We start from the raw sequence: 24,547 nt of genomic DNA, 5'->3' as shown, positions 1-24,547 counted from the left end.
GCCCAATGATAGCACTTTTCCTACCACTGTCCATTCTTTCAAAAATGCCCTTTCTGCTCTTTTCAATGCCCGCAGATTCTGCCCATTCATAAATAGCAGCAGCTTCCCGTTAGAGGCAGCCAGAGGGAAAGGCATCAACTGAAGGCCCAATAGCAGTCGCAGCCTAAGCCTGGGAGCAGTTTTTGATGTCCTTTATGCCTCCTTCCCTGCATCTTCCAGTGGATGGGAGGGTCCAGTCCTTTCTTCTGAAATGTATTGGTGTCACCAAGAACCAGTGGGCCCTAAAAATTGTGAAGTGTGATTACTATTTGCATTTTTATCACCCTCCTCTGACCCAATAGAATTCAATCTTCAGCTCTGACTCCTCTGAATATGCCCAGCTGCAACTGGTGTTATTTGTTCCTGCATCCAAAAGCAATCAAGTTTATCTCTTTTTGGGTTCTAATCAGGGAGTTTGAGACATATTCTGGACTTTTAAGAGCTGAACAAACCATTCCCTCGAGAGAGGGTCAAGATGAATTTCCTCCAGACAATTCTTCCCTTCATTCAAACAGGGGATTGGATGTGCACTCTTGACTTGAATGATGCTCATGCACACATCACTATTCACCCTTCCCACCACTTTGCAGTGAAGTATATGCACCTCCAGTGCAAGGTGCTTCCTTTTGGCCTCTCTACAGTTCCAAGAGTGTTCACAAAATTCCTTAGAGTGGCAGCCATGTATCTGCATTGGCAGGGAGTCTGCATATTTCCTTACCTGGTTGGTTGGTGAATGGTCCATCTCCGACACTCGGAGCAACTATTCAAGTTCTCCAATCACTTGGGTTTCTAGTCAACTTCCCCAAGTTCTACATGCCTTTCTCTCAAAGTATCCAGTTCAAAGGAGTCTGGATAGCTCAGAGATGGAGAAGACATTTCTTCCAGTCGTGTTCCTTTTATTGTTTGCCGTTTGTGGTTTTTGATTATTTGATTTTACTCTTATATTTTAATTGATTTTATTTTGCTTTTACTGTTCTTAATAGCTAACTTATTCCATACTTTTAATAGAGTTAGTTATTACTATTTTACAATGTATTGTATTATATGTTTTGACTTTTGTAAACCGTTGTGAAGGCATGTCTGATGTAACGGTATATAAAACTACAATAAACTAAACCAAACTAAACTAAAAGAGCCACATTACTGATGGGCCTAGTGATTTCTTTTGTGGGGGCAAGTGCCAGCAAGATCAGCCCTGGCTTTTCTGGGACACGTGGCTGCAGCAATGCTTGTATTTTCCTTAGCTCATCTGCTCATGAAGGGCTTTCAGTGAGCCTTCTAAACCCAGTGGGATTAGCTCTATCAACCATTATCCCACCAAATATTTGTAACACTTGTGAGGAGAGCCTTTCAATTCTGGATGAACCCCAAAGTTCTCAAGGTGTGCCTTTCACACATCTGAGCACATCAAAAGTTCCTGTCTACTAATGCCTCCAGCAAAGGATGGGAGGTGCACACAGAGGCTGCATGGACCCAGGGGTTGAAGTCTATAATGAAGATCCATCTGCATATCATTCTTCTGGAGCTGCAAGCTATCCATTGTGCACTAGGAACCTGCTCTCACTAGCTGAGTGAGAGCAGGTTCCTAGTGCACAATGCTGTCAGGCAAGAGAATATTATTATATAATATTATTATTATTATTTTATTTTATTTTTTTTTATATACCAACATTCATCTCAGTTGAGATATCACACCGGTTTACATTCAGGTACTGTAGGTATTTCTCTTACAATCTAAGTTTTTGTACCTGAGGCAATGTAGGGTAAAGGTCACAAGGAGCGACAGCGGGACTTGAACCTTGGTCTCCTGGTTCATGGTCCACTGCTCTAACCACTAGGCTATTCCTCCTCCCGGTTTATTGATCTAGATGGATAACTGGATTGCCATATTCTGTGTGAACAAGCAGAGAGGCACAGGCTTGTATGACCTCTATGAGAAAGCCCTCCAAATTCGGTCATTGGCTAGTCATCAAAGCACCCATCTCCAGGCAACCTATCTTCCATGAGTCCAAAACCTGTTGGGGGATCACCTAAACAGAGTGCTACAGCCTCACAAAGAGTCCTTTAATAAAAGGATTGCAGACAAGTTGTTCAGTCTTTGGGGAATACTAGTGATTGATCTGTTCACTTTAGGGAACTACAAAAAGGTTGAATGGTTCTGCTTCATGCTGCGAAGCAACTATGGTTCATCTACCAATTATTTTTTACTGAACTGAAGCATTAGTCTACTTTACACCTACGGGCGGATTTTAAAAGCCCTGCTCGCGTAAATCCGCCCGGATTTACGCGAGCAGGGCCTTGCGCGCCGGTGCGCCTATTTTGCATAGGCCGCCGGCGCGCACAGAGCCCCGGGACACACGTAGGTCCCGGGGTTTTCTGAAGGGGCGTGTCGGGGGCGTGACGGCGGGGCTGAACGACGCAGCGTTCTGGGGGCGGGCCCGGGGGGCATGGTTTCGGCTTGGGGCGTTCCAGGGGCGTGGCCGCGCCCTCCGGAACCGCCCCCGGGTCGGATCTCGGTGCGCGTGGATTTACGTCTCCCTCCGGGAGGCGTAAATCCGTGGATAAAGGTAGGGGGGGTTTAGATAGGGCCGGGGGGGTGGGTTAGGTAGAGGAAGGGAGGGGAAGGTGAGGGGAGGGCGAAAGAGAGTTCCCTCCGAGGCCGCTCCGATTTCGGAGCGGCCTCGGAGGGAACGGAGGCAAGCTGCGCGGCTCGGCGCGCGCCGGCTGCCCAAAATCGGCAGCCTTGCACGCGCCGATCCAGGATTTTAGAGGATACATGCGGCTATACGCGTATCTTATAAAATCCAGCGTACTTTTGTTTGCACCTGCTGCGCAAACAAAAGTACGCGATCGCGCAGTTTTTAAAAATCTACCCCCAACTGTTTATAGTCCCGAGGGCGGCTGTCTCGGAGACTATTTAGTTCCCTTACCTGCCTTACCAGCAGGGCAGGGACTTTACCTTTAATTTACTATCTGAGGCTCGTGGCACTCGGAGGTTTCGCTGCGCAGGCTGGTTTGTTATAGAAAACACTCACAATCTTTATATTTCTCAATAATACTCTTTATTATAGTAAGCAAAGGAAAGCCAGAAGAAGAATACAGGAAGGATACAGGTTTCCTGGGAGTGACTTGGAGCATCTAACAGTGACGTATCTCCAAAGCCTTCTCAGTTTCTAAGCTAAACATTACATCCTTATATACTAATATTGTTACAATGTTTTTTTCTCTCTCTTGTTTTTAGAACGATTCCCTTTTTTGGTATAGGAACCTTTACCTAAATTAATGATGTAAAAGGACCATTATCTTGGTATGCTAGGCCTTGAGCTGGCTCCACACAAACTGCTTGCGTTTCTCATGCAAGGCCTGTTTTGCCTATTAAAAACAAAAACATATTCCTTTCTCTTGTGCAAAACTATTCTATTAATTTTATTTATCCAGGTTAGTATCAATACCTACCAACTCCTCTCACTGCCAGACTGTTCAGAAGGTCATTCAGAACAAGATTATATAGATTCTCATAGCACCTGCATGACCATGTCAAGGGTAGTATCCATAGCTTATCTTTCTATCATATCAGCCCCCAGTTTCGATGGGGAGCTCTCTGGAGCTTATCATAGGAGGGTGGCAGACCCTGCCATCTGGGCCTGCCATCACTGGCCCTCATGGTATGGATGATGAAGATGCAGTAGTCTCTTCCTTATTCCTTCCTAAGATGGTGGAGGATTTTGGCTAGAAATCTTTCTATCAGATGAAATATGTAATAAATATATATTGATGTTTGTATGTATTGGTATGTTTAAGTACGGTCTTATTGTTTATTCATGTCTGTGTTTATGATGTAATCCACTTGCATGGTTTGTCTAATTTAAGTGGAATATAAAAACACTTAAATAAATAAGATCCTATAGCTTTAAGAGAAGAGGTGTGGTCTTGGTGTGGGACTAGTCAGCTGGATTCTTTATCCTATCAAATGAGGCACTTGCTTCAATATCTGTTCTTTCTCTCCATTTCAGGCCTAAGCAATTCTTCAGTTAAAGTTCAATTAAGTGTCATTGTAGTATAACACCAGCAGTAGGTGTTCTGATCTTGCTTCACCCGTTAGTATTGAAATTCATGAGAGGTTGTCAGAAAACCTCTGTTCATTTGGGAATGGTGTAGCAACCAACTTACCCCTAATAGCCAAACATCGAAAAATCAGTTCAAAAACAACTATCGAACCACCTTGAAAATAACAACATACTATATCCAGCACAACATGGATTCCGCAAACACTACAGTACAGAAACGTTGCTATTAGCTCTATCAGATAATATCTTAAGAGGATTCGACACAGGAGCACACTACATTCTGGTTCTATTAGATCTCTCTGCAGCATTTGACACTGTAAATCACAGAATACTAATCAATAGACTGAAAGAAATAGGACTCACTAACAAAACACTAAAATGGTTCGAGTCATACTTAAACAATAGATGTTTTTAGGTACAAATCAAAAATGCACTTTCAGACAAAGTCAAACTGCTAACTGGTGTCCCACAGGGATCAGCCCTATCTGCAACACTCTTTAACATCTACCTCCTCCCAGTATGTCACTTACTAGCAGGACTGGGAATCATACATTACATTTACGCAGATGATATACAATTACTGTTACCCATTCCAAACACCATTGAAGAAACAATGAAACTAGCCAATATGTACCTAGAAATAATCAAACAGCTCCTAAACCAGATGGAATTGGTAATAAACAAAACTGAATTCTTACACCTTGAACGTAAAAACACTCACCACACACAACCAACATTCACAATCAAAAATATTCAAACCACCGAGTTAGCAACAAAAGTTAGGGATCTAGGAGTAATAATTGACACTGAGCTAAACATGAAACAACACATCTCACAGAAAATAAAAGAAGGTTATGCAAAACTAATGATCCTAAGAAGACTAAAACCTCTATTAACGATTAACAATTTTCGCACAGTTCTACAAGCAATGATATTCGCTAGCACAGATTATTGTAACTCCCTGCTTTTAGGACTACCTCAATCTACAATTCGACCTCTGCAAATATTGCAAAATTCTGCTGCCAGAGTTTTGACAGGCAAAAAAAAGAGTGACCATATTACAGGAACACTTGCTGAACTCCACTGGCTTCCAATTGAACAAAGAATACAATATAAAGCACTTTGTATAATCCATAAACTAATCCATGATGATAAAGCCAACTGGCTTAACACGGCACTGCGCGTGCACGTACCACAAAGAAACCTGAGATCTGCAAATAAAGTTCTACTAACTGTCCCCTCTGTCAAATCAGTACATCTCACGCAAGTAAGGGAAAGAACACAGTCACTGGCTGGTCCTGTACTCTGGAATACCATGCCACTCGAAATAAGACTACAGACAAATCTGAAATTATTCAAAACTAATCTGAAAACCTGGCTTTTTAAACAAGCATTTTATAAAGATAAAGAAAAGGAGAAAAATAGTTGAGCGATAAGGATGCACCAAGCTAGAAGTTTTTAGTAACCTACATAAGCAGATTAATGTTAAAATCAAACTGCCTAATTTGTTCCTAACAATCAGGTTTAACTTAAACACCTAGTTTATTAATTTAAATTGTTACCATACTATGATGGCACACGAGTAATTTGTAATCTATACCACTCATATTTCTCTTTATCGTGCCCTTCTGTAAACTGTTGTGATGGTATTTAACTTAATGACGGTATAGAAAAATGTTTAATAAAATAAATAAAATAACACTAAGCACATCAGGATCCACAAGATAAAAAGAGAATTCAGTTAATTAGATGAGATTGCCAAGCAATTCCATTTTTTGTTATAGCCAGTATCAAGAAGAGTTGATTTATGTTCCCCAACACGAATCGTGTTTTGCCACTCCAGCTGTATCGTGAGGGACAGAAGACTAAACCAATCAATGACAATGCAAAGGAAACCAGTATATCCAAAAAACTGGCCTCTCCAAATAAATAAATAAAGGGTAAGAGAGAGAAATCCAAAACAAAACAAGATAGGCTACAAAATATCATAATACTAATATATACAAGTGTACCCAATCAATGACAATATAAAGGAAACCAGTATATCCAAAAAAATGGTTTCTCCACACACTAAAACAGGGAAATAAGAGAATAAGACCAGAGCTATAAACAAAAAAAACAGGAGGCATAAGCAGTAAAAACTCAGGAACAGAACATACCACAATGGAATATCGATGATTCAAACCCCTTAGAAAACTTGTAATAATATTTGTATAAGGGACCCCATCAATACATCATCAAGGAATCTGGAAGTGGAAACTTAGAAAACAACAAGGGAAGCTATAAGGAAAAACAAAGAAAAACAAAGGCAGTTAAGTGCAGGCACAGCGACAAAGCATGTCTAGAGCATCAGCAATAGCAAGCATCAGTTAGCAGGGGTATGGGCAAGCCGCCATGAGAGAAGAATAATGAGAAAAAAGGGGGTAGATAGAGTTAGCCAGGATACTGTGTGAAAAGTCATATAAAATAAACTACCTAAATAGGGTTGGGGCTGCAAAGAATTAAAATTTAAAGAAAATTGCTGGAAGATCACATTCAATAGGCTCACCAACGAGAGAGATATGCAGTGGGAAGAGGTGCTGAGGGAAGCACAAATGCATAAAGGGAGGACGCACCACATTGAATACTTGTGGATGATAGATTGAACCACTCAAGTCAATCGTAACGGGGACTCCATCAAGGCAACCTAGAAAACAAGCATCAAAGAGTTAGCTACAGTGAGAGCAAAAAAGAAGAAGAAGAGTGGCTAAGCACAGATTCAGCAGCAAAACATTACCAAGTATCAGTTGTCAACTTCAATAGCCGGGGTAAAGGGAAAACAGCCACGAGATGAGCGTGACATCACTTAAATGTGCAGAAATGTGGGTGGAGATAGCCAGGAAACCGTACAAAAAATCAATAGGAAAAAACTAGCCAATGAGAAACCCTTATAAGAGAGACAGGATTACTCCAGACTGAAAAAAGAGAAGAATGCTTAAGAAATCACATAAAAAAGAGCCAGAAAAAGGGCTATAAGAGAGTCTCAAAAGGGTGAGCTAGCCAATAGGGAGGCAATGGAATTGAGAGGGAGCTGCAGCAGCTAAGGGATATCAAAGCAGAAAAATAAATGGGTATACAGAAGGGAAGGAAGGGAATATATAATAAGGAGCAAATAAATGAATGAGTAGAAAAATACAAATAAATGTAAAAAAGGGGGAGAAAATTATAAGAAAATAAAAGAAAGGAAGAATGAAAAAAGGAAAATAAATGTATAAATAAAAAAATAAATATAAATAAAAATAAACATGAGGACATAAGTGTGATGAACTGGAGGGAAATGGCAAATAACTGGAAGGGAGACCACAGGTTGGGAACTTCAGAAAACACATACCACTCAATTTCACAATTTAAGCCTGAAGGTTGCAATGTATTCAATGTGAAAGTCCACCATTGCTTCCGCACATGCAGGAAGTGAAGATTTCTATAACCAAGAAGTGAAGTCATCAATACAGTATTGAAGCTCAGGCCAAAGTGAGACTAGGGGTGCTTCTTCCTGAGAATTGCATATACAGCTCATGTATTCAAAAATACACATTTTAAGGGGCCGGGTAGTTTTGCCCACATAGAGCAATGAGCAAGAACAGGTCAAAATGTACACCATACCACTAATCTGACAGGTGGAGGAATGGCATAAAGGAAAAATATTGCCGGTAATAGGGTGAGTGTAGACACATAAACATTCAGAGAGAGGACAGCAGCGCAGATCTTCAAGGGGCATGATCTGAAAAATGGGGCACAGCTCCCGGTGCACATGTAACTGATGTCACACTCATCCCATGGCTGCTCTCCCTTTACCCTGTCTATTGAAGTTGACAACTGTGCTTGGTAATGTTTTGCCGCTGAGTATGTGCTTAGCCACTCTTCTTCTTCTTCTTTTTTGCTCTCATTATAGCTAACTCGTCGATGCTTGTTTTCTAGGGCACCTTGATGGGGTCCATTATGAATGACTTGAGCAATTTGATCTATCATCCCAAGTTTTCAATACGGGACATCCTGCCTTTATGCATTTGTGTTCCCACCCAGCACCTCTTACCACTGCATATTTCTCTCATCAGTGAGTCTATCATATGTGATCTTCTGGCTGTTTCTTTTATACTTTTATCCTTTACAGCCCCAGCCCTCTTTGGCTAGTTTATTTTATGTGGCTTTCCCCACTTCCAGATTCTTTGATGATGTCTTGATGGGGTCCCTTCTACAAATGTTATTACAAGTTTTCTAAGTGGTGTGAATCATCGATATGTTCTGTTCTTGTGTTTTTACTGTTTATGCCTCCCTGTTTTTTTGTTAATAGCTCTGGTCTTATTCTCTTATTTCCCTGTTTTCAGTGAGTGGAGATGCCGATTTTTTTGGATATACTGGTTTCCTTTATACTATCATTGATCAGGTACGCTTGTATATATTGCTATTATGATATTTTGTAGCTTGCCTTGTTTTGTTTTGGATATCCCTCTCTTACCCTTTCTTTATTTATTTGGAGATGCTGATTTTTTTTTAAATATACTGGTTTCCTGTTGCCGTTACTTTGGCATGACCAGTACGTGAATTACAGACTTTGGTTTTGAATTCACTGTATCTGCAATTCATTCAAAACAGGATGATTCTATACACACACCTTATATTCATTCCACAAGTGCCATCTGTATTCCAAATTAAACTATTGTTCTGTCTACTTTCTTTCCAAGACTGCCGCATATACATAAAGAGGAAAGGGCTCTTCACTCCTTGGACTGCAAGAGAGCTCTAGTGTATTACTTGTGAAAGATTAAACCTCATCATCAAGCTCAGCTGTTTGTATCTTATACTTCCAATAGATTGGGACAAGCAGTTGCCAGAAGAACTCTGTCTACTTGGCTAGTGGTTTGCATCATGCACTGTTATGCACCAGCTGGTTTACAGATTTAGATTCTGTCAAGGCTCATCAAGAGCCATGATGACTTCAGTGACTCATCTAAGGGCAACTTATATTGAAAACATTTGCAAAACTGCTACATTATCATTGTTTATTTAGGAGACACATTTTCAGCCAGGGATTTCAAAGTGAGTTACAAATATATCCATTCTATAAGATGCAACATAGTTTACACAGGGTAGCATTATGGAAATATATAGGTATGGGATTACAGATAGAGCTGTTGAGTATGGTGATATACAGAAACCCATTATTTTCTCAACATCATGCCTCAAAGGACAGTAACTTTGAACAAGCAGTTTTACACACCCTGCTCATCCAGTAATACACTCTCCTTTAGTGGGGTCCAGGATACTTGTTTCAGTAGTTGCTCCACATTGCAACCCTCAGCTTGGGACACCCCATGTGTTATGGCTAACTCATGCCTGCTTGTTGATAGAGAAAGCAAGATTGCTTACCTGTAAACAGGGATCTCCATAAACAGCACAATTACTTATTCCCAGACTCCTTCTTGTAAAGTCAACTAACTCACTAAAGCTTAAGCTCTAGAAGAGATTGATTTCTTGTGCATGTAAAGCAGCATGCATGTGCAAGAACTCCCGCACATGCTCATTAAGGTCTTTACTGAGCTTGGAGAGCTGGGTCCATATTGGTGCCACTGGATAATGTCACTCGAGAAATGGCTCTTTCACCCTGTTTACTGCTAAGCAAACGTGCTTTATCTAAGGACCCAGAGACTGAGGAACACATGCACAGATAAAGAGAAGGTTTGGTAAACAAGTTGAATTATCTGCTACAGTAAAGTTTAAGTTCGGAACACCCATCGAGAGTGTCCGGTTTGTTTATTGAATACCTATAATCCACCAAACTTACATCGCCTGAGTTATTGCACACTGTCATGGTTTACTCCCTGCACTTTGTACTTGGAGGTTTATACTTCCCCCTTTTGGAGAATACATGTGGCTGAATACCAACTTTATTGGAGGGATATAAATAGACTATTTATTCTTCTGTATATAATTGTAGATTATCTACTACTATGCAAAATAAAAAGTCTTTGGAAACAATAAGCACTTGTGAGGTATTTTATTTGTGGGAAACAAGGACTTGAAATATATTGCTTCCTCCCACTGGCTGTTGGGACTGTGCAAGGACTTAACATTGGGACTGAGTGTGATCCCTGCCTTCCAGGTTAAATACCAGAATAGGGACTACTTATGGTTTGGGATTTTTATATCAGCCCTTATGCTCCCACCTTGCCCTCCACCCCTCCCCCCCCCCCCCAAAAAAAAAAACAACCTACTGCTATTGCTTTCAGTGTCAACAAGATGCCTCTATTACATAAAAAATGGTTCACTTGAAAAGCAAAAGTCCTCTGTAGCTCTGACTTACTGTAAGGCATGAGAAAGCCACAAAGGTTCTGTTCCATTGTGGAGAAGAATAAACTTAAAGGCCATCCAGTGGGAGGAAGCAATATATTTCAAGTCCTTGTTTCCCACAAATAAAATACCTCACAAGTGCTTATTGTTTCCAAAGACTTTTTATTTTGCATAGTAGTAGATAATCTACAATTATATACAGAAGAATAAATAGTCTATTTATATCCCTCCAATAAAGTTGGTATTCAGCCACACAGTTAAATCCTTTCCTCCTGCATCTCTCTAATAAAGGGGCAGTCACTTAACACAATCTCATTCACTAGTTGCACCTCTGACTTAACACAAGTAGAGAAAACTTATTCCTGTGCAAACCATTCTCCATTTATTTCCAGCCCCGTTAATTAGATTAAGTGGTTGATCAGTGTCTGGCCACCAGTAACATACTTGCATTTTCCCACTCTTCTCCCAGCACAACATATCCACTCATTGATCAGAAATACTTGTTCAAGATGAAAGATATCTGTAGATTCCATATCTGGGGTAGGGGGGAATCTAGTACTGTTCGTTGGATTATTTAATGCATATATTGTTCATGTTATTGATTTTTACTTTTATCGTTTTATGTATGGTTTATTGTATATCACTTAGACCTATTGTAGTGTTAAGCGATTAACAAGATGTAATAAATGTAAAATCTAAAAAATGGAAATGTAGGACTTCAATGAGCACATTTTATGACTCAGTAATCAAGGTTTTCATACTCTAACAACAGTGGTTCCCAAACTTGTCCTGGGGAAACAACCCCCCCCCCCTCACCAGCTGATTTTTCATGACAACTGCAATGAACATAAGAAATTGTCATGCTAGGTCAGACCAAGGGTCCATCAAGCCCAGCATCCTGTTTCCAACAGAGGCCAAACCAGGCCACAAGAACCTGGCAATTATCCAAACACCAAGAAGATCCCATGTTACTGAAACAATTAATAGCAGTGGCTATTCCCTAAGTAAACTTGATTAATAGCAGTTAATGGACTTCTCCTCCAAGAACTTATCCAAACCTTTTTTAAACCCAGCTACACTAACTGCACTAACCACATCCTCTGACAACAAATTCCAGAGCTTAATTGTGCATTGAGTGAAAAAGAATTGTCTCCGATTAGTCTTAAATGTGCTACTTGCTAACTTCATGGAATGCCCCCTAGTCCTTCTATTATTCGAAAGTGTAAATAACCAATTCACATCTACTTGTTCAAGACCTCTCATGATCTTAAAGACCTCTATCATATCCCCCCTCAGTCGTCTCCTCTCCAAGCTGAACAGCCCTAACCTCTTCAACCTTTCCTCATAGGGGAGCTGTTCCATCCCCTTTATCATTTTGGTTGCCCTTCTCTGTACCTTCTCCATCGCAACTATATCTTTTTTGAGATGTGGTGACCAGAATTGTACATGAATATGCATGAAATTGTACAGAATATGCATGAAATAAATTTGCATGCAATGGAACTAGTGCATGCAAATCTATCTCATTTATATTTATTGCAGATGCCCTTCAAAGCCATTTGGCTTGGCTTTCCCCCAAGACACTTTGGAAACCACTGTCTTAGAACATAGGTCTATAGGAGGTGTCACTTTCTCCTAAGACTCCACTAATGAAGAAAATCTCTCTAGCTTCTCTCTCTTTCTCTTTCTCTCTTATCCAGGAGGAGACTTCATATTCATTCTCTGGGAGTGCTTGTGCATCCCAAATAACCTGAATCCAGAGGGGTACCCAGAACTGTACCACTCCCTCATTTAAAGACTAACGTTGTTTTAACTAAGACAAAGGAGCAATACACTTACCTATAAGAAAGTACTTTGCAAAGTAGTGTTTATCCACTGGAATGTGTATTTATTGTGACAGAGTAAGTGAACTGGAGGTTGAGCAGACAGGGCTTGAAGTAGTTGTGATAGATTAATTTGTTGATTGTCTGTGGTAGCTGGACTCACTCTTTTTTAACCTGCTGTAGAAAACGGAAGAGAGAAAAAGGAAGGTTTTTGAGAACAAATGGGACCTACCAGTTAAGTAAAAAAGGCTGAGGAAGGCTTAGTGGTGCACTTGCTAATTGTAAGTATTACTGTAAGTGCTAGTGTAGGGATATCTAGGTTCCTTACCGGGCACAAACATATGTCTTGAACATATGGTTCTCAGCTGGTGAAGAAAAGTGTTTCTTCCATTTACATAATCCATCCCCAAAGTGGGAAGTGCTTCCCTGGTATGTAATTGCTCTTGGTAGGACCCATAGAGGGCATGGAAGAGGGAGAATTGCATGGAAGAGGAGGAATTCAATAGGGATGTGAATCATTTTTTGACGATGTAAAATATCGTCCGATATATTTTAAATCGTCAAAAATCGTTAGGGCCACAATACAATACCAATTCCCCCGATTTATCGTCAAAAAATCGTAAATCGGGGGAAGGGGGAGGGCAGGAAAACCGGCACACTAAAACCCCCTAAAACCCACCCCCGACCCTTTAAATTAAATCCCCCACCTCCCGAACCCCCCCCAAATGCCTTAAATTACCTGGGGGTCCGTAGCGGCGGTCCATAGCTTAAATTATCTCCGTAGCGGCGGTCCGTAGCTAAATCGGGGGAAGGGGGAGAGCAGGAAAACCGGCACACTAAATCGTGTAGTCTTCAGCCGGCGCCATTTTGCAAAATGGCCGCCGCAAAATGGCGGCGGCCATAGACCAAAACGATTCGACGCAGGAGGTCGTTCCGGACCCCCGCTGGACTTTTGGCAAGTCTTGTGGGGGTCAGGAGGCCCCCCCAAGCTGGCCAAAAGTTCCTGGGGGTCCAGCGGGGGTCAAGGAGCGATTTCCTGCCGCGAATCGTTTTCCGTACGGAAAATGGCGCCGGCAGGAGATCGACTGCAGGAGGTCATTCAGTGGGGTGACCCCCGCTGAATGACCTCCTGCAGTCGATCCCCCGCTGAATGACCTCCTGCAGTCGATCCCCCGCTGAATGACCTCCTGCAGTCGATCTCCTGCCGGCGCCATTTTCCGTACGGAAAACGATTCGCGGCAGGAAATCGCTCCTTGACCCCCGCTGGACCCCCAGGAACTTTTGGCCAGCTTGGGGGGGCCTCCTGACCCCCACAAGACTTGCCAAAAGTCCAGCGGGGGTCCGGAATGACCTCCTGCGTCGAATCGTTTTGGTCTATGGCCGCCGCCATTTTGCGGCGGCCATTTTGCAAAATGGCGCCGGCTGAAGACTACACGATTTAGTGTGCCGGTTTTCCTGCTCTCCCCCTTCCCCCGATTTAGCTACGGACCGCCACTACGGAGGTAATTTAAGCTATGGACCGCCGCTACGGACCCCCAGGTAATTTAAGGCATTTGGGGGGATTTAATTTAAAGGGTCGGGGTGGGTTTTAGGGGGTTTTAGTTGCCGTGTTTTAGTGTGCCGCTGGACCCCCAGGTAATTTAAGGCATTGGGGGGGGGGGTTCGGGAGGGTGGGGGATTTAATTTAAAGGGTCGGGGGTGGGTTTTAGGGGTTTTTAGTGTGCCGGCTCATGATTTTAACAATTTTCACGATACTTTACACACCCAAATGGCAACAATACGATTCCCTCCCCCTCCCAGCCGAAATCGATCGTTAAGACGATCGAGGACACGATTCACATCTCTAGAATTCAACACTCTGGCTCCATAAGGAAAAGAAGATAGTAACAACTATTCTAGCTAATACAAGAATAGCGCCCTGCTACTTAAATACGGGGGGGGGGGGGGGCAATGTAATAAAACCTGCCCTAAAATCAGAGTTAGACTTTAGCATAAGATTAATGTTACATGCATGATAAAAAAAAAACCCAAAAAAACAATCGGCATGGGATGCAGGAAGCTAATAACATGCAAACAAAATCACACTAAGACGCATAAAGTCAAGGTCCTGGATTTGAAAAACAAACTTTGATAAAATGGCAACATACCTCAAGGAGGAGCAAGAAGGCTGGGAGGAAATGGGTGATGTGGAATGATAGTGGGCCAAATGAAAAGGAGCTATAACAAAGACGACAAACCTTTATGTAAAAAAAAGTAAATACAAGTAATAGAAAAAGGAAACTGATCTGGTTCTCCAAGATGGTGGCTGAGAAAATAAAGGCAAAATGATCAACATTCAAAAAGAACAAGAGAACTCAAAAAGAGGAACACAGGCAAGAATATCTGGTGAAGCTGGAGGAAACTAAGAAAGAAATCAGGATGGCGAAAGCTCAAAGGGAAGAAAATAACACCAAAGAGGTAAAGCGTGGTGACAAAACATTTTTCAGATATACTGTATTAGACAAAGGAGGAAGACCAGCGGTGGCATTTTAAGATGGAAAGGAGACAAGGAGCACAATGTGGAGAAAGATGAAGAAATAGCAGAAGTTTTAATAATTATTTCAGTTCAGATTTTACTAAGGAAGACATTGGAGAAGGGCCATTGCAGGCTATTAAGAGTACATACAAGATTGGAATAGATACATCCCCAGGAGAGAGTGTTTGGGGGATACTAGGAAAACTGAAAGTGAACAAGTTCATGGGACCAGATGAGATACATACAAGGATACTTTAGAAGCCCCGAGAAGTGCTGGCAGGTCCACTAAAGGACCTCTTCAGTAGATCCTTGGAGATGGGGGTAATGCCACAGAACTGTAGAAGGACAGTTGTGGTCCTGCTTTACAAAAGTGGCAACATGGAGGAGGCTGGAAACTACAAGCTGTTGTTGTGATTCTGCCCTCTGGGCAGCCTCTTACCTTCTCTCTGCCTGCCCCGTGGCCTGGAGGCCTCAGTCCCCAGTCTTTCTTGCGGCTGGAGCCGCTCCTCAGTCTACCCTCTGCAGCTTGAGAGCTGCCGACAATGCTGGGCCTGTTCCTTGGCCCCGCCCTGCTGTTCGGCGTTAGCAGCAGCATAGCCGCTGGCCATGGTCCTGCACAACTTCCTGCTTCTTGTTCCTAAGGCGCGGGCCGCGTTACTTCACAAGATTTAAAAAACCACGGCCAGATATGCCCTGGGCCCCATCTGATGACTGTTTCCTGTCTCAGCCCTATAAAAGGGTTTCTCCAACACTTCTGCCTTGCCTTGCATTGGTGTGTGTGTGTGAGTTAGAGACTGATCAGGGAGGAGACTGGTCAGGGAGGTGGCTGCTGTGTGTGTCAGAGATGGAGACTGTCAGCAAGGTGACTGGTGTCTGTGTGTGTGAGAGACAGACTGATCAAGGAGGTGTCTGATGTGTGTGTGTGAGAGAGAGAGAGAGATACAGAAAATGGTCAGGGAGGTGACTGATGTGTTTGTGTGTGTGAGAGAGTCAGAGACTGGTCAGGGAAGTGATTGGTGTGTGTGTATGAGAGTCAGAGACTGATCAGGGAGATGACTGGTGTGTGTGTGTGTGTGTGTGAGGGAGGGACAGAGGCTGGTCAGGGAGATGACTGGTGTGTGTGAGAGAGACAGAGTCTTGTTAGTGAGGTGACTGTGTGTGTGAGAGACAGAGACTGGACAGGGAGGTGACTGGTGTGTTTGTGTATGAAACAGAGACTGGTCAGTATGTGTGAGACAGAGTCAGGGAGGTGACCAGTGTCTGTATATGAGAGACAGAGTCTGGTCAGCAAGGTGACTGGAATGTATGTGAGTAAGAAATACTGGTCAGAGAGGTGACTGGTGTGTGTGTGTGTGTGTGTGTGTGTGTGTGTATGAGGAACAGAGGCTGGTCAGGGCAATATGTGTGCATATGAGAGACAGCGACTGGTCTGGGAGGTGTCTGGTGTGTGTGTGAGAGAGACAGAGACTGGTCAGCGAGGTGACTGGTGTCTGTGTGTGAGAGACAGACTGATCAGCAAGTGACTGGTGTCTGTGTGTGAGAGACAGATACTGGTCAGGGAGGTAACTGGTATGTGTGTGTGAGTGACTGGTTATGGGCCCTAAGGAAGAGGACTGTGAGAACAGAGCTTCAGCAGCCAGTGCTGCTTCTGGTGTGCTCTTGGCCTGTAAGGGGACGGAATAGAATAGTTGCTGGATAGGGTAAGTAAAGGTGGCTTTTTAAGTTTATTTTTCTTGATTTACTGCCATTTTAATTATTGGGTATTATGTGATGTGTCTGCTGTTTTGAAATATTTTATTGATATTTGGACAATTTTTAATAGTTTTTATGAGTTTTTAATTGTTGGATGTTATTCTGTTCATCAGCTGTTTTGTAATATTTGTTAGTATAGTTTTACAATTATTTCTGAGTGGGGATCTATAGCAGCTTGGCTTCTTCTGTTTTCCTAATAGGAGGTGTATTAGTGTTTAGGGCCTGGTTAAATATTTGTAATGTTGCCTTTTCATAGATCCACTGTTGTTGTCTGATCCACTTTGGACCCCGCTCAACTTTCACCTTATCTTCCCCTTATCGTGCTTTCTCGTCTCTTCTTTCCCTTTTCCCTCCCTCTGCTCTTAATGTAATTTCCATCAATTGTTTGTCAAACAGTATTATATAATGCCGTTCTGCTTTTCCAATTAATCATTTTTTGTCAAAGTTCGTGTAAATATCCTTTTGCCTCCTAATCCCCCAAGCAGTATCTCGACCAGATGTTTCTGCCCATTGTAAATTATAGCCATGTTTATTTAGTTGTTTTATAGTTCCTTAATCTCTCAGTTACCGTTCAATGTAAAGGCTTCGCCTAAAAGTTATTAAGTTACTTGTAAACCGATGCGATGTGCAAACGGATGTCTGTATATAAAAGATTTTAAATAAATAAAAAAAATAAAAAAATTACTGTTTGAGTGTGTTCCATAATGCAGGTGTAACTTTGTGCAGATTAGTTTCTCTGCATTATTGCAGATCCTGGGACTGTTAGGTGCTATATTTCTCTTTCCATTTCTCCAGGTTTGCACTGCATGCAGAGTGGCTTTTTTCGTTTTCCATTCCAGTTTGTCTCCATATTTATAATTTGTGATCTTTTTGGTGAAGGTCAGTTCTGGGTGTGTGCCCGAGGTGTGAGGTATCTTACTAGCATGTAGGCATTTGTATCAATCTTATTTGTTGTGTTTTCTCAATAGGTCATGCATTAGTGGTAATTACTGTCTTTTCATAAGGAGGGGTAAAGGGAGTTTGTTTTGCTTTTACTGAGATGCCATCAGATCCAGAATATCTTTTTTTGTATGGTGAACTGTACAGGTAATGCCCTAGTTCTGCTCTGCACCCATTGTTGGGGGTCGAAGGGGTACCTGTGGGTGCAGAGTGCATGTTTACATTTAGCCCCATGACGGTCACATGTTCAGTGTGTCATGCATGTGGGAACCATCTGTCAGGTGTGTCCCGGCCGAAAAAAGGTTGAGAACCACTGCTCTAGACTGTCCCCCAACCATGATTGAATGCTCAAAATAAAATAGAGCTGGCAGCAGTGAAAAAGGCTACATTTTCAGATGGGGGGGGCATTTAAAAAGAAAGAACATCATTTGCCAGTTTAAATAATTTTATTAATGCCTAATGAACATCTTTTCAGGCAAGGGAATGTGCAAGAAAATTTTGTTTTTTAAGACTCCAGGTCAAAGCCATAAACTAATCCGATCCATGTTTTCCCAAGCCATGCTCAGTTGTTCGAACAGCCATTACCAAGGGAAATGAAAATCGTCAAAAATATCATCATACTGTCCTCACATGTGGCAGGGTAATAACTTGTCTGAAATTGACTTGTGTAAGTAAGTCTCAAAGACATCTCAGCAGCCGCAGCCGCACGCATGTTATAAAATCCAGGGTCTGCGCGTGCAAGGGGGTGCACACTTGGGCACCTTGCGTGCGCCGAGCCCTAGAGGAGCCCCAATGGCTTTTCCCGTTCCCTCCGAGGCCGCTCTGAAATCGGAGCGGCCTCAGAGGGAACTTTCCTTTCGCCCCCACCTTCCCTCCCCTACCTTTATTATTTAAGTTGCGCCTGCCTCTGGGCAGGCGTAGGTTGCCGGTGCGCGATCCCCCAGCCTAGTGGGCCTTCGGAGGCCTCTGGCCATGCCCCTGCCCCACCCCCTTCCCACCCCTTTTTTTGAGCCCCAGGACATACGCGTGTCCCGGGGCTTGCGAGTGACGCTGAGCCTATGCAAAATAGGCTCGGCGCGCGCAGGAGGGTTTAAAAGGCTTACGCGCGTATATTACGCACAAAACCCTTTTATAATCCGCCCCTGTATGAATGAGACTGGACAAATAATTTTAATTGGTGATATTTGATTTTATAAATACTGATCATGTAAGGAACAGGGTAAGATTTATTATAAGCTGTGCAGCAAGAAGTTTTCTGCTCAGCTTAATTGAGGTGTGTGCATGGAGAAAAAGGCAATGAACTGTTGCAAGGCATACCAAACTTCTCTGAACATAGAGCAAAATCTTGTTCAGTACTTATGCAATATGCACAGCCAGAGGCCTGGACAGAGGCTAATATGAGAAATTGCTAAGGAAAAATCCCTGCTCACTAGTAATAGGTTGTGCTTAAATCAGAACAGCACATCTCAGTGCATTTAAAATACAACCTGATAATCTCTCTGACTTTAAAAACTGACAGACGCAAGAGAGAAAAGGGAAATAAAGTATACCTTGTTAAATAAGAACATATATGAAAGTATGTTCCTTGATTATTTTAGAGTAGGAAAAAAAACAATTATCCTTTGGTTTGTAGGATTAGTTAGATAAGAAATTTCAATAAGTCATCATGACACACACACATACCAGGGAACATTTCAGGTTTTTACAGAAGATTCAGGGTATAGAATAGCAGTTAATTTTCTATTTTTTTGAGTTATTTAAAGCATAGGTAGTAGGTCCCAGAGAGAAGAAGACAGAGTGATACACCAGAAAAGAGGAGATGACACACTCCTCTTTAAAAGGACATAAGGCTTGCCATACTAGATCAGACCATAGGTCCATCAAGCCCAGCATCCTGTTTCCAACAGTGACCAATCTAGGCCACAAGTATCTGGCAGGAACCCCAAGGGTAGAAAGATTCTATGCTACTTATGCCAGAGATAAGCAGTGAATTTCTGCAACTCCATCTTAATAATAGTTTATGGACTTTTCCTCCAGGAACTTGTCCAAACTGTTTTTTAACACAGTTTCTCCACATCCTCTGGCATTGAATTCCAGAGCTTAAATATGCATTGAGTAAAAAATATTTTCTCTTATTAGTTTTAAATGTACAACTTAGTAACTTCATTGTATTTCCCAAAGTCTTTGTACTTTTGGAAAGTGTAAACAACCGATTCACATTTACTCATTCTACTCCACTCATAAACCTCTATCATAGCTCCCCTCAGCCATCCCTTCACCAAGTTGAAGAGTCCTAGCCTCTTTAGCCCTTCCTCATAGGGGAATCATTCAATCCCCTTTATCATTTTGGTTGCCCTTTTCTGTACCTTTTCTAATTCTGCTTTATCTTTTTTGAGATGTGGTGACCAGAGCTGAACATAATACTCAAGATGAAGTCACTCCATGAAGTGATACAGAGGCATTATGACATTTTCTGTTTTATTCTCCATCCCTTTCCTAATAATTCCTATCATTCTATTTGCTTTCTTGGCTGCTGCTGTACATTGAGCAGAAGGTTTCAGTGAATTATCAATAATGACGTCTAGATCCTTTTCCTGAATGGTAACTCCTAATGTAGAACATATTGTGTAGCTATAATTTGGCTTATTCTTCCCCAAGTGCATTATTTTGCTCTTGTCCAAATTAAATATCATTTTCCATTTGCATGCCCAGTCTCCTAGTTTTCCAAGGCCCTCTTGCATTTTCCCACAATCCTCTTGTTATTTAACAACTTTGAATCATTTTGTATCATCAGCAAATTTGATCAACTCACTCATTGTTCCCATTTCCAGGTCATTTATAAATATGTTAAAAAGCAGTGGTCCCAGAATAGATCCCCTGGGACATTCCAATATTCACCTTAATTCATTGAGAAAATGTATCATTTAGCCGTACTCTCTGTTTTCTTTTAACCAGTTTCCAATCCACATTAGAACACTTCCCCCTATCCATTGACTTTTTAATTTCCTAAGAAGTTTCTCATGAGGGACTTTGTCAAATGCTTTCTGAAAATCCAGATACACTATATCAACTGGCTCACCTTTATCCACATGTTTATTTACATCCTTTAAAAAAAAAAGTAGCACATTGGTGAGGCTAAATCCATGTTGTCTTTGTCCCATTAAACTATACCTATCTGTATATTCAGTAATTTTGTTCTATATGATAGTTTCTACCATTTTGCCTGGCACAGATATCAGATTCACTGGTCTATAGTTTCCTGGATCACTCTTAAAACCCTTTTTACAAATTGGTATTATATTGGCAACCTTCCAGATAGCTTACAAATTACCAATAGTAAGTCCACAATTTCATTTTTAGTTCGTTCAGTACTCTAGGATGTATGCCATCTGATCCAGGTGATTTACTACTCTTTAATTTGTCAATTTGTCCTATTATATCTTCCAGGTACAATGAGATTTATTTCAGTTTCTCTGAATTGTCACTTTTGAATATCATTTCTGGCATAGGTATATTTTACATCTTCCTCAGTAAAGACCAAAGTAAAGAATTAATTTAGCCTCTCTTATATGGCCTTCACATCCCTAAGTGTCCCTTTTACCTCTTGTTCATCTAATGTCCATGTGAGGAAGTGTAGAGAAAACTCTCTCAAAACACCTTAAGGGACCAGCCACAGCTATCTGGCTCGTTCCTCCTTAAGAACCAGTTCTGCAAGGGATTCTGGGTAAAGGAAGGCTCAGAAGGGTTAGAGAGGCCCCAAGGAATATATAGGAAGCCAGCATACAGATAGACAACTTATGTATAATACTTTTGAAGCTGCATTTAAGAACTGCTGTGGTAAGCAGCCTTTGTACTGTTTTTTTGTTCTGAAACTAAAGGTTTGTGGCTGTGAAACAGCCAGAGTCTTCTTGCTTCCATTCCCCTGCCTGTTTCCCAAGCCAATGCTACTCCTAGCTACCATAGTCCAACTGACTCCCTCACAGGCTTTTTCCCGTCAATAGCAGGCTGAATTAGCCCTGCTGTAATGAGACCTGTCTGTCAGGCACAGGAGGCGGAGCTTCCAAAGTGAAGTCAGAGCTCTGCTCTGAGGCTGTGCGTGGGTTCCCGCACTGGAATAACGACTCTCCTCAGTCTGTTTTTCCGCGTGCGGGAATCGCACGCGGAGCTTCGGGACTTCCTCAGCATTACTTGAACAATAAAGTAAGAATGTCAGAACCTACAATAAAACAAAAACCTCGACCATCGGGTTTCAAGCCCTGCCGATGCGGCAAGGTAATGTCTATTACAGACACTCACGTTCAATGTTATAGATGTTTGGGGCCTGACCATGATATGGCTAATTGTTCATCGTGTGGACGCATGTCCCCGAGGGCAAGAAGAATTAGAGCGGAACGTATGGGCTCATTGAGATTGCTGCAGGATACTTCCCAGCCAGTCTCGGACACCAGATCTTCCCCTGGGCCCTCCGTATCTGACCCCTCACACAAACGAAAAAAGGATTTCAGTGACAAACTCTCGGACAGACCACCAAAACGTAAACGGCATGAGGAGCGTAGACGCTTAACTCATTCGCCCTCAGAAGCCGTAGACAAAATCCAAAAACTCCATCGTCACAAAGACAAGATTCGGAGGAATCATTTCAGTCCGTACACCCGTCCGAACGGGGCTCCGTTCTTCACAAGGGGAAAAAAGCGCCAGCAGAATCGCCGACTCGATCCGTGCACAAAGCACCACGACGCAACTCACAACCATCTGTGCCACAAGATACGCCTCGCGCAGCACCGCAACACGCGGCGCAGTCCCATTCTGCTGCACCCGGTGCGACTCAAACAACATTGACGCCCTCGGCGCGGCGCGGAGGCCTCGGCGCGGCGCGACACGGCGCACTCGGCGCGACGCGACACGGCGCATTCGGCGAGACATGACACGGCGCATTCGGCGCGACGCGATGCACCACATGATAAAACACCAGCCGAACAACAAGCTGCATTTCCAAAAACAACGAAATTAACGGCCTTACCACTTCGCCTAGTTTCACCACAGGATACACGGAGTGAGGGAAATATCAGGACACTGTGCCTTCTTCCTCAGCCAGGTCAATCCAATCCGTTGGTCACCACTACAACACATGGGTTACGCCTTAACCCTCTATCTAAAAATTTCAAACGTTTATCTTCAAAGGTTGACAATGTAGACGTCCGCTCTCTACATACATCAACGTCGTCCTCGGAGAGGTGTTACTCCGACCTATCGCACAGCTCCAGGAAACAAGAGACGGTTAATCCGCTCCAAGAACCATTAACTAAAAAGCGGACCATACCACTCGAGACCCGCACACACAAGTCAGTTCAGCCACAACTGACTTCAGAGATTTTGAAGGCAAGAATTCCTACGTCACATGATACCTCGGGTTCCAAAAAGAGCATGCCCCCAGACACGAAGGACGCCTTCAAAACGTTATCATTGGCTCTTGCAGGGTTCTATGAAACCATGACGAAGACCTATTCTATTCCTACTTCCCCAGTTGCGGAGGAAACCCTTTCACCTACACGCTCAGCTACCACCTCGCCCAGGTCTATGAGCCCTCATGTATTGGATGATTTATCCCGATCACCCTCTCTCCAAGAACCAATACTTCTGTCTCCAGCTACATCACACAGAGCACCGCTAAGCAATGAAGCGGTAGACCCACTAGTTTCGCCCAGAACCGATCATCACGATCACTTCACTAATCCTACTCCAGACTCATCTACTGGTTATCCGTCCGATCCTGATACGGAACAAAATGAACCATACTCCCCACCAGAGGATTTAACCTATCCAAAATTCCTTGAAAAGATGGGGAAAGAGTTAAATATCACAGTTCAGAAACTGCGGGACCCGAGGGCTGAAACTCTAGACCTATTGAAAATATTCGACACTCCCCATGAACCTACGGCGTTACCCCCGCACGCAGTTCTTCACTCCTTGTTAGAAAAGTCCTGGGATACCCCATTCGCAGTCCCAGCGGTGTCAAGGAAAATCGACATTAAGTACAAGTTGCAGAAATCGAATTATTATTCTTCGATACAACTTCCTCATACCTCACTAGTGGTGGAATCAGCGATGGGGAAAGCCCGGAAGAATAAATTACACTCCTCGTCTCCACCCTTGAAGGATATGAGAACTTTAGATGACTTCGCGAAGCGGGCCTACCAGGGATCCATGTTAGGTGCTCGGATACACCATCACCAATTCTATTTAGCCCAGTACTTGTACGGGTGTGTGCAGCGTATGAAGACGGACCCAGATCTGACGGATATGTCCCCGGTACAAGATCTGGAAGAGGGAATCCGACACCTCCTACGCACCATCTAAGAAGGATTTGACACCGCCTCCCGAGTCTCGGCTAGTGCTATTGCGGCGCGTCGATTGGCATGGCTAAAAGCCAGCTCAATTAGAGAGGATGTGCACAACAAGCTGGCCAACCTTCCCTGCAAGGGAGACAATCTCTTTGGAGAAAAGCTACAAGAGACAGTAGCCCAATTAAAAGAACAATCCGCGGCGGTGCAATCCCTAACAACTCAGCCATCTTACCAGCCTGCTAGATGATTCTTCTCACAGTATAGGCGACAACCTTTCCAACGAAGGCCTTATCGGCAATACTCGTCTTACCGGCCGTCTCCTTATCAATCCTATAACAGGCCGACCAACCCACCCACCCAACCTCGAAGAGAACGGGGAAAGGCACAACGACCACAGCAGCAGCAGCAACAGCAAACAACATCACTCAAACCTTCGCAGTCTTTTTAATACTTCCTCAGCCACCACCACTTCAACTGCAGGTGGGGAGAGTATCCCTTTATTATCAGCAATGGGCATCCATCACCACAGATCGATGGGTTCTCAACATCATACAACACGGGTACAAAATTCCGTTTCAGCAACCACCAACTCTTCCCCACCCACCTTCCAGAACATACCAGAACAACACGGTGGAAATACGACAGGAGTTACAAAAATTGCTACAACAACAAGCGATACAGATCCTGCCACATCACTCCTGGGATACTGGATTCTACTCCCCATACTTCCTCATTCCAAAG

The 24,547-nt window shown here is 42.8% G+C and overlaps 1 protein-coding gene across 1 annotated transcript in view; it reads left to right on the top strand.

Annotated features, from left to right (window-relative positions):
- The window catches only part of LOC115084617 (SH3 and cysteine-rich domain-containing protein-like), a 432,464-nt gene that overhangs the window by 193,363 nt on the left and 214,554 nt on the right, over positions 1 to 24,547 (top strand). The gene's annotated exons all lie outside the window — the stretch shown is intronic.

This window comes from Rhinatrema bivittatum, chromosome 2 (genome assembly GCF_901001135.1).
Source record: "Rhinatrema bivittatum chromosome 2, aRhiBiv1.1, whole genome shotgun sequence".
In the NCBI taxonomy this organism is placed as follows: Eukaryota; Metazoa; Chordata; class Amphibia; order Gymnophiona; family Rhinatrematidae; genus Rhinatrema; species Rhinatrema bivittatum.
This window is presented reverse-complemented; position numbering and strand designations above follow the sequence as displayed.